This window comes from Macrotis lagotis, chromosome 2 (genome assembly GCF_037893015.1).
Source record: "Macrotis lagotis isolate mMagLag1 chromosome 2, bilby.v1.9.chrom.fasta, whole genome shotgun sequence".
Lineage (NCBI taxonomy): Eukaryota > Metazoa > Chordata > Mammalia > Peramelemorphia > Peramelidae > Macrotis > Macrotis lagotis.
Genome location: NC_133659.1, coordinates 329615535 through 329626778, shown reverse-complemented (window position 1 = coordinate 329626778; position 11244 = coordinate 329615535). Strand labels below are relative to the sequence as shown.

Sequence of the window (11244 nt, the reverse complement as noted above, 5' to 3'; positions counted from 1 at the left end):
TGAAGGACAAATCGCCTATAGAGCCATACTGTGAATTGACCATTACTGGCTATTTGAATTTGAAAAGTTGTTGCTCAGTGCTCTAGAACACCGGGTCAGAAATGATTCCTTGACTGCAAGGACACACCATGTGAGACCCAAACCAGATTGAAATATAATTGATAGGGGCAGCTAGGTGGCGTACTGGATAAAGCACCGGCCTTGGAGTCAGGAGTGCCTGAGTTCAAATCCAGTCTCAGACACTTAATAATGACCTAGCTGTGTGGCCTTGGGCAAGCCACTTAACCCTGTTTGCCTTGCAAAAACCATATACATATATATATATATATATATATTTATATTTATATTTATATATATATAATTGATAAATAGGTAAAAAAATAAATAAAAATATAATAGCACATAGACCATGTCAAGATGGTCAGAAAGGAAAACTCAGTCCACAAATGCAGATTATCATTTGGGTCTGTTACTTTCAAGAATATAAATTACCTGTGGGCAAAGAATGTCTCACCTTTTTTTTGTTTGTTTCTTTAGGTTTAGGTTAATCCCTCAGAAAGGGATTAATAAGTACCCTCTCTCTGTCTCTGTCTTTCTGTCTCTATCTCTGTCTCTCTGTATATCTTTCTGTCACTGTCTCAAATTTTCTCTGTCTCTGACTTTGTGTCTGTCCCTCTCTCCTCTCTCCAATCATTTTGGATTTGAATTCAGGTCTTCCAGATCCCAGTAGCTTAACCAACATGCCTCTGGCTGTCTTATGTAGCTACAGTATATAGTAAACTCGTGACAGATAGAGATGAGAAGCATATAGAGTGATAGAAACAGAGAAAGGTAGAGCAGAGAAGTAGATAGGGCATTCATTAAATTCTTGCTACGTAACAGATGCTATGCTAAGAAGGAATATAAGTAGGAGCCAATAAGGCCATCCTGCTCCTCAAATGGTTTACATTCTAATGGGGAAAGATGATGTAGAAAGGGACCTATAAAAGAGGGAGAGTGTGGAGCCTGGCTGGCCAGGGCTGGCCGAGAAATGCCAGTCCAGAGCAGGACTTCATGCATTGGAAGAGGAGCCTGCAGGGGCACAGAAGGCTGCTAGGATGGAGGCGGGACAGTCCAGAGAGTCTGGAGCAAAGTTGAGGGAAAATAATTCAGTTGGCTGAATGAAATCATGCATTGCTGTACAGTGACATATAGTAGGGTAGCCCAGCTTGGCACCCTGGTAGAGATAGCAAAGTCCTCCACAGCACAGCCCACATAGTGTCCTCCCACACTGAAAGCCTTGCAATTGCCCAGGACTAGAGGGCTCCATTCCCAGGGCCCTCTGGTCCTTCCTGAAGCCAAAGTCCTATCCCTTGATGCTGATTCTCACTTTCAGGGTCCTGTTGGGGGGGGGGATGGGATGCAGTTTCCTTTACTCAGGTACCTGCCCTTCAACTTTCCCAGGGTGGTATTTTGGGGATTGACAAGGATTCCTGATCAGACCCGAGGCTTACCAGGGTGAGCACCTGCCCACCTCACCCACTCTCAGGGTCTGTCTGGACAGCAACAGGAACTGTGATATTGCAGGAATCATGGAACCATCATGAGGGAGCCTGTGGGTGCATGTTCAGGAGCAGGTCACTTACCTTAGCTCTATTCAATTCCTTCACCTGAACATGAAGGGTCAAATTAATGCTGCATGAACCCATCTTTCCTTGAGAGATTTGGTGAAGAAGACTAGTGACATGACAGGTGATAGCTTTACTTGTTCATGAATAGATTTAAGGGACACAGAGTTCCACAGAATTGTGTGTGAAAGGGGGATAGCATCCACAGATGAGAAAGATCAGAAGAACCTCAGTGATGAAGGACTTTAAATGCTAAGCAGTGGTCTTTATTGTCATTTTATTTTATATTTTCCCATTACATGGAAAGATTTTTGTAAGCATTTGAATTCCAAGTTTCTGCACCCCCTTCCTCCCCTCTTACTTCCTTCACTCCCACTTCCCATGAGAGTGAGTAATCTGATACAGAGCATCCATGAACAATCATGTTTAACACATTTGCATATTAGTCATGTTGTGAAAGAAGAATCATAGCAAAAGGGGGAAAAACTTTGAGAAATAAAAAAAAATCATAAAAAGAATTTTTAAAAGGGAAAATAGTCTGTTTAGGGCTGAATTAAGACTCTACAGTTCTTTTCTCGTTATGGATGAGATTTTCTATCGAGTCTTTGGAATTGTCTTTGATCATTGTATTACAGAGAAGAGTCAAGTCTGGTCATAATTTATGCTGCTGTTAATATACACAATATTATTCTTGTTTTGAACTGTGGACTTTAGATTAGATTATAATAAACAAATTCTATCTAATAAATAGAATGCTTGCATGTATTTAGGCACCATTTATCTATGTGCTGTGTGGTTCTCTCATTTGATCCTCCCTCCCCGAGAGGAAGGGTTATTATCATTATCATTATCATTATTCCCATTTTTGCACTTAAGAAAATGAAGTCAAACAATTTCCCCAAGTTTACATAGCTAATAAATGTCTGAGCACAGACTTGAACTCAGCTCTGTCTTTCTGGCTCAAGGCCCAGTGTTCTATCCATTGCACCTCTTGTAGAGAACAGGAAGTCATTGGAGTTTCTCAAGGGGACAGTAGGGAGGCAGAGGAGATGGTGACATGGGCAGATTCAGGAAAAGCTTGGAACATGGAATGCCAGATCTGGGATGGGAAGTAGGAGAAGAGTATAGCCTGTCTGAGGGAAAGAACTCTGGATTTGGAGTTGGGGACTTTGATTCAAATGCAAGTCCTGGGGGTAGGTGAGACATCACGAAAGAGGGTAAGAAACAGCATAAATAACTCTAATACAAAATAGTGATTCATTGCTTTTGTCCATTAGCCTGGCACTTGATAAAAAACTTATTGAATGAGGGGCAGCTAGGTGGCACAGTGGATAGAGCACTGGCCTTGGAGTCAGTAAGACCTGGGTTCAAATCCAGTATCAGACACTTAATAATTACCAGCTGTGAGGCCTTGGGCCACTTAACCCCACTGCCTTGCAAAAAAACAAACAAAAAAATCTTATTGAATGAATGAGAAGCTCACTGAAAATATTTAATTAAAAACTTAAATGGAGAGGGAACAATTCTAAATGGAGAAGATCAGGGAAAGCTTTATAGGGAAGAGATTAAAAGACTGGAAGAATTTCAACAGGCAAAGATAAACCTCACCTCCCTCTGGGATCTTTAGAGTTCTCTGGACTTATGGTGCTAGCTAAGAGAGGAAAGTATTCAGGGTTGCTATGAAGACAAGACCTCCATTCTGAAGTAGACCACAGCTCCCCTGGGACATAGACAGATCTCCCATTTATAGTACTAGCCAGGAATTGAAGCTTCACCTCCACAGTTCACAAAACTCACATTACCAGTGAAGTAAAAGGTCTGGCTTTGTTCTTTTACGCCGTGGTTCTGATTCTTGCCAGGATACTCTTCCTTCCATCTCTGTACCTGTGTATTGGTTTCCTCCCAAGACTGAAATGCCACTCCTGCTCCTCTCTTTTGGTTTCTTCAGGGCTCAGATCAAATTTCCGTCACCAGGATGCCTTTTTTCTGGTCTTTCTCCCCAACTTCACCTCTAGCCCCAATCCCTTGCTTCTGAGATTACATCCCATTAATTCAGTGTGTGCTCACATATATGAGTTGTTGGGACTCAGTTTCCACCCCCTCCGCCAATGCCTTGGGAGCCAGTCAGTGTCTGGCCTTTCTTTGTGTTCCTCATTCTTAGCATTGTGCCTGACTGGTTGTGAGGACTGAATCAATGCTTAATGACTGACTAAATTCTTTTCCACCTTTCCCACCTTGACATTCCCTGTTCTAAGGCCCTCTTTACCTTGACATTCTCTATTTCTGTGCTATTCATTTCTGTTCTAAGTCTGTCTTGCTGTGAGTCATGAAATCCATAGCTAGAGGCATCATCAAATGCCTTTAATCTATCATGAAAGAGGGGCACAAACCCTGCCCACACAAATGTGGCAGGATGGGGTGGCCCAGGGAGGACAACACAACTTGGACTTCTTCTCAGTTCCCCACACCTCATGCAGAAAGGGATTAGCAGAGCACCACAAAGTCAATCCTGCCATGACCACCATAGACCACAGGCTCTCAAAATTTTCCTATTTCAGTTCCACTACAGGGAGGCATAACAGGAAGGTTGTGGAAGGGGAGGAACCACATCATTCCATGCAACTCAGTACTCACAACTCCCCATCCCATTGGGACCATCATTACAGCAGAATTGAGGACTAGCATCTGCCAAGCCCTTTTCAAGTTTGTTCATCCACCTTTGGTGTCCACTTTTCATCCAACCCTCAAGAAACTGTAGCTTGCACCATGGCCACATTCTTGATGAAATCAAACCAGGTTGAAGGTAACCAACAGCCTTCAAACCCATTGGTGAGGTGGGGAGAAATTTACCCCAAGCATGTGAAGAATTTCCCCTGTGGAATGGACAGTTGAGAACAATTTGTTCCCAATGGGTCATGAAGGTGGCTGAAGCAGGTACTTGGTCAGACATGTCAGATGCTAAGGCCATCCACTCCTTCCCAGGTCATCACCAGTCATCTCAATTTCTGTCTTGCCATTGTATCTCCATGACTCTCCAAGAGAGGAAGGCCAATGACCATGCAACTCTGCCTCACTTAAATCCAATTCATGTGAAAGTCAAGACATGAGCTATGATATCATTGGCCCTCTTCAAAAAGGAAGGACAACAAATCTCTCATGGAATGAGGGACTCATGCAGCATCAGCCCCAGATGTACTTTTCATGTTCAGAGGAGGGAATTGAGACTGGGTCAGGGGATGTGACCTGCTCCTTTGCATACACACATACATACAGAGGCCCAGTCCATCCCAAGGAGTCAGGGTTCCTGACTTCCAGATCTTGGTTTTTCCATGCTAGGACTTCAGTAATGGAAGACTGGAGAGAACTGGACCCTAATGGCTGTGAAGAGAGCTATTCAGTATCAGAGGCATATTCTGAGCTTAGATGGCACCTTTGCCTCATCACACCCGAGGGAAGGGTCACCCCCTTTGAATTTGGAACTTCTGAGAGAGCAGAGAACTTGCCTCCCCCCACAGCTCTAAGAGCTACCCAAGAATAAAGATGGACTCCTATTCTTATGAGTACCAAGGCCATGACATCCTATGCCCTCAGTCCAGAACTTCCTAAGAAGAGAGGTTGTGTTTGCCCCTTTACCTCCATCTCATGTCCTTATTCCAGGAATTCTCTAAGGTCAAGGACTATCAAGGACTGAGTCCTCCTTCCTCTACATTTCCCTGATACCATCTGAGGCAGGACTCAGTCCTCCAAAGACTGCACAAACGAGTACTGAATATTTCTTTCTTCTGTTTAAGATGCATCATCCCAAGTGGCTCCTTGCCTAGAGAGAGCCTCTAGGAAGACAGAAAAGATCTGTGAAAGACTTTGGACTGTTATGAAGAGGGATCTCTGAGTTAATAATATCATTAATAATAATATTAATAATAGTAATAGCATTTCTAGAGTCTCTAAGATAAAAGAGTACTCTATAGACATTAATTTATGTATATATTACATATTTGCACACGTGTATCTATAATTTATGTGTATAACACATATGTATATATGTCTGTGTGTGTCTATGTACATATATAAATTAAGAGGGAGAGATAGAGACAGGGGCAGAGAGAACTGGGTGAGTGGGACAGGATTTGTGAATGAAAGTGACATTTATGTCACTGTCCCTGGTTCTAATTCTTCCTTCCATGTTTACTAGCTAAGTGACAATGACCAAGTCTTCTGCTCTGAGCCTCATTCTTTTCATCTGTACAATGGGAGTATTGATCACTGCCATATCTACATTTAGATTGGATTACACAGGAAAAGCACATTGGAATCCACAATGTTATAGGAATTTGGTTATTATCTACATGTATGTTTGTATGTAGAGCATACAACAAGGTGTGACTGTGTGTAAGAATGAACTTAACTTCTTCATGGAGTGATCTGTGCATCTATGGGGGGGGCATTTGAAGCAGAATTTTATGGTTTTGAGCTCTGAGGAATGGGAGTTGAGTACTGGGGAGGTCTTTCTTGGGAGGCACAGACCAGTCCTGCCTGTTCCGTGCAGAATGGAGTATGTATGTATTCATATGTGCACATGAGTGTGGGATGTGTGATCAGACTGTGGGAGTATGTGAGGGAGATCTCTTTCTGATACCCGATTGTTCTGTTCAGAGTTTCAGACAGCCTAATTTCCACCCACCTCTGTCCCCCTCCCCCAGTCACCACAGGAAGTGGGCTGAGCCTGGGGGTTTTTTAGTTTCTGCCCAGGTAGCTGCCTTTTCATAATTGGAGGCCCTGGGTCAGACTAGCACATGGAGGACTTAGGGAAGAATAATAAGGTGTTGACAAGATCCTGCTTCCCTCCTCAAGCCACCTAAGGGACAGTGACCCCTCCTCTTTGGGAGCCCCCTCTCATCCTAAGAAGGCTCTTACTCAAAGTGCATTTGCCCCCTCTGGTGGCCCTGAACGAGGCAGCAGAGGGGGCAGCTTCGGATGCAGAAGGTAACAGAGCCTGAGGAATCGGAAAAGGTAAGTCTGGGGTATGGAGCCTTCTGAAAGATGACAAGGACAAGATGGGGGCAGGGTGGTGGCAATAGATGTGGGAGCAGAAGTGATGAACCTTGAGAAGGAAATGAGAGGCCAAGGAGGAGAAGTGCCCAGGGGTCCTTCTCAGTGTGGGATAACAGCACTGGATTTGGAAATGAAGGTCCTGGTTTGAATCTTCCTCTGATATTATCTAGGCTAAGTTTTTCTATAACCTTGGGCCTCAGGTTCCTTCTCTGAAAATATATAGGATTTTGAGTCCATTTTTAGAAAGGTCACTGATATTCTGGAAAAAGGCATCAATTCTGGGATCAGAGAGCTTGGGTTGATCTCCGAAGTTCCTTCCAATTCTCTTATAATTTGATGGGTATACAGGAGGAGTCATATAGCAGTGATGAGGAAGGAGCTTCTGCCATAAGGATTGGTTGGAGAAACTGAGGTGCTGATTCTAAAGAAAATACCAAGGTGGGGGTGTTATGAGAACTACCTTTAAACATCTGGAGGGCTGGCTGTCAGAGGGAGATGGGTTCAATTTGCTCTGTTTGGCTTCAGGAGTAGAATGAGGAGTGGGTACAAGTTGCAAGGGGGTAGATTTTGGCTTACAATAGGAAACTTCCTAACCCTGAGAGCTGTCCCAAAGGGTAATGGACTGCCAGGAGAGTTGATGGTTTGCCTCTTATTTGAGATCTTGGAGCCGAGTCTGAATGATCCCTTGGAAAGAGGATTCTTGATTGGACTGGGTCGGAATGGGTGGTTGCTGAGGTCCCTTTGAGATCTTGGGATGCTGTCATTTCTTAAGCTGCCCTGAAATTTGTGGTCTTATAGCCTCTGTTCTTTGGAAGGGAGGATTCTTTGATGTAGGCAAGAGCAGAAGTCTCGGGGGGTGGGGAAGGTGGGAAGTAGGAACATGATGGGGAAGGGAAGGAAAGGCTAAGTGAGTTTTTGAGAAGAGGGTTATAGTGGAGAATAATAATGGAGATGAAGAGGGACAAAGGGGAAAATAATGAGCCATGAGAAAAGGGAGGTGCTGCTAGAGGACTCTTCCCAGCTAAGGAGGGGGTGGATGGATGGCAGGCACATACACAAGCAGTTTCAATCTGACACATTTCTCAACAGTAGATCTGGGGCCCCGTGGGCGAAAGATTGCCATCCTCTGTTTTTCTGCTCCTTTTCTCTGGGGACAGCCATTCAGCAAAGTGGTGGTCTTGGGGAATGGTTGAGGAGGGTGCTTCCGGATTTTCTCCCTTGTGCCTTGAGACCTGCTTTCTCCCTCCTTAGAAGAATAAGAGACCACCTTGGGTTTCCCTTCAGAACCTGAGATCCTTGAGGTGTCAGAGGACAGGAGGAGAAAGAGGGATTATGTCTGTCCTTGTGTCACATCTCATGAGATCAAAATCTATCTCTATGACTCAAGATTCCCCTACTCCTAACCACTCCTTTACCCTTTAAAAGGCTAGGGGTTATGGTTATCATAGGATACACAGTGATCACAGAGTTCATCTCTCTCATTTTCAAAGGAGGAAACTGCCCCCAAAGAGGGATGTGATTCGTTTAAGGTCACATAGCTAGTAATTATGAGAGCTAGGTTTTTGAAAAAGAGCTAAGACTATATGAGTCAGCTCTGAGGCTGAACAGTCTCCAAAGCTGATGTCTTCCTTGGCCACAGGAAGAGTATCCAGGACTAGGGACATGATTTGCTGTTCAGCTGGGTTCCCTTCAGCCCCCAACTGGAGCATCACCTCTGTCATTGACCAGGTTGAGCATGGCCAAGGGAGGGTGGCCAACATGGTTCATGGAAAATTTAGATGGATTACTTACAGGAATAGAAGGTTTGTGAAGGGTAGGGGAGAGCTGACTTCAAGTATCTGAAGGGTTCTCACCTTCAAGAGAGGTGAGACTGTACTACTTGGCTCCAGAGGGGAAAAGCTGGAGAAATGTTATAGATGGCATTCCTGGGCTTTCCAAATCTGATGCCTATCTGATGCTTTTCCATGATACTTCAATGCCTCCCTCCTCTCAACTGCCAAGGATGGAGGAAGAGTTAGAGCCTCTAAGGGCCAGGTTGGGGGGTGAGAGAAGGCTGATGGGAGATGAAGGGAGATAATCTAGTTTAAAACTTCTTTCTCTGAAATCAATTAGGATGGGTCTCAGTTACCTCATCTGTTAAAAAAGAAGAGGTTGAGATGCAACTAGGTGGCATGGTGAATAGAGTACTGGCCCTGGAGTCAGGAGGACCTGATTTCAAAACTGACCTCGGATACTGAATAATTGCCTAGCTGTGTAATCTTGGGCAAGTCACTTAACCCCATTGTTTTAAATAAATTTTTTCAGGTTTTTGCAAGGCAAATGAGGTTAAGTGACTTGTCCAAGACCACACAGCTAGGTAATCATTAAGTGTCTGAGGCCGGATTTGAACCAGGGCCGGTGTTCTATCCACTGTGCCACCTAGCTGCCCCCTAAATATTTTTTTCAAAAGGTGTAGGAACCAATATCTTTTATCCTTGTAGAAGGGGAATTTACTGGAAAATTGAAAACTGTGTACTAGAGAATCTCTAATGTCCCATAGAATTACAGAGAAGATTTCACCTTGATGTTAAGCAGAATAACCTAACGATGAAACCCACTGCCTTGGGGTGGGGGGTGGGGGGTGGGGGGTGGGGGGAAGTCTTCATGCAAAGGGTTGATTTCAAGAAAGATCCTATGTTGGGAGGGAAAATGAATCTTTGAGGTCCCTCCTAAGTTGAAGATCCTGAGATTCCATGAACCTAAACCAAGGAGAAAAGGGTCCAAGTCTTTCATTGAATTAGGAACTGAGCAGGAACCCAGTTAAACCTCTAGCAGCTAGAGCATGAATGTCTAATCTGAATTTCAGATTAGAGGTTTCAGAAAAGACCTTAATTGACAAGCTTGAGCATATAGCAAAGAGGGATGTTCCAATCTCTTTCTGACCCTATTTGGAATTTTCTTAGCAAAGACACTGGAGTAGTTTACCATTAACTTCTCTAATTCATTTTGTAGATTAGGAAACTGAGGCAAAGAGCGCTAAATGACTTGGATCCTGGCCATATAGCTAGTAAGTGGATGAAGTGGATTTGAACTAAGATCTTCCTGCTCCAGGTTCAGTCTCTATCCACTGGGTCATCTACTGCCCCCAAATCTCTTTTGATCTTTGTCCCTAAAACCTCAGTTCCCCTATGCTTATGAAAAGGGCTCTTGAAATACAGAAGTCAAAGTAATTCCATTAGTATTCAATAAACTTTTACTTCAAACATTGTACTAGGTCTCTGGGGATACAAAGACAAAAAACCCAACACTAGGCCTGCCCTCAAGTGACTTACTTTCTGCCTACCTTTCTACAATCTGCAAAGACAAGTAAATACAAGGCAATTTGAGAATAATGAATTATGAGGGGTTAGGAAAGCTATTCAAAGCAGGTGGTCTTAGACATGAACCCTGAAAAAGGAGAGGGATTTCAGATGGTCAGGATAATGATGAAGAGCATGCCAGGCATGGGTGATCCCCTCTGAAAAGGAAGAGGTAGGAAACAGAATTGAATTCTAGGAGGAACTTTGCCTGGGACAAAGTATTCATGTATTTGCCTTTGATTCTTTTTGTTTTGTTTGTTAGGGGGGGCACTAAGGTTAAGTGACTTACATAAGGTCACACAGTTACTAAGTGTTTGAAGCCAGACTTGAACTCAGGATCTCCTGACTGAATCATCTAGCTGCCCATCATTGTATCTTTAGTGCCTAATGGAGCGATCTGGATACAGAAGGTGCTTAAATCCTCAGAAAAATGAGAAGGTTCGGCCAGAGAGGTAGGAGAAAAACCAAGACAGAAAGCTGGAACATAATTCAAAGGAGAAGACAATTCCCCTGAGAAGGAAGAAGTCAGAAAGTGTGGAAGTTAAAAGTAAGGAAATGTAGGGAATGAAAATAAAGAGAATTCTTTTTCTAAGTTTGTTGATGAAAATAAAGAGAAATGTGAGATGATAGATCCAGAAGATGGCTGGGTCAAAGGAGGCTTTCTTAAGCACAAGAAGATATGGATATGCTTGTGGGAAGCAGGGAAAGAGCTAAGAAAGATAAGAAGGAGAGGAGAGGATGAGGGGAGCGAAGTTCCAGGAGGAATCAGAGGAGAATCCGATCTAAAGCAATAGAAGGCTGAGCTTGGGAAAGGAGAGGAGCCTCTTCTAGGGACTGGAATAAAGAAGAGAATGGAACTGATCTAAAGGGGGTCTGGGGTGTGGAGTGATGTTTTTGTCTTTCATTTTTGAAGAATATCACGATATTAGGGAGGTGACGCCATGCCAAGAAAGTGCCTTGGATTTGAGTGTGTGGGGGGGGGCGGGGGGGGGGGTTGTTGTGCTAAGTCAACAATCTCACTTTCTCCTCCAGAGCCATCTAGGTCCAGTGATCAGATCAAGATGACTGGACATGGCCCTGGATGTGAAGCATCAGGGTAAATGGCTTGCCCAAGAGCATATAGTTAGTCAGTGTCAGGTGTCTGAGCTCAAATTTGAAATCAGACTCCAAGGCTGGTGCTCTATTCAATGAACCACCTAGCTACCCAGTGGAGTAGGGGAGAAGGGGGAGTACATAGCACTACTCTT

The 11244-nt window shown here is 43.8% G+C and overlaps 1 protein-coding gene across 2 annotated transcripts in view; it reads left to right on the top strand.

The window, feature by feature from the left end:
- Positions 1-6387: 6387 nt before the first annotated feature.
- IL2RB (interleukin 2 receptor subunit beta) overlaps positions 6388-11244 on the top strand; it is a 28894-nt gene continuing 24037 nt past the window's right edge. The window contains exon 1 of one of the 2 annotated variants that reach the window (XM_074226859.1): positions 6388-6617. The gene's annotated coding sequence lies outside the window, so the exon portion shown is untranslated. Of the gene's footprint in view, positions 6618-9329; positions 10545-11244 lie in introns of those variants that run through there. The other variant, XM_074226860.1, reaches the window with a different exon arrangement.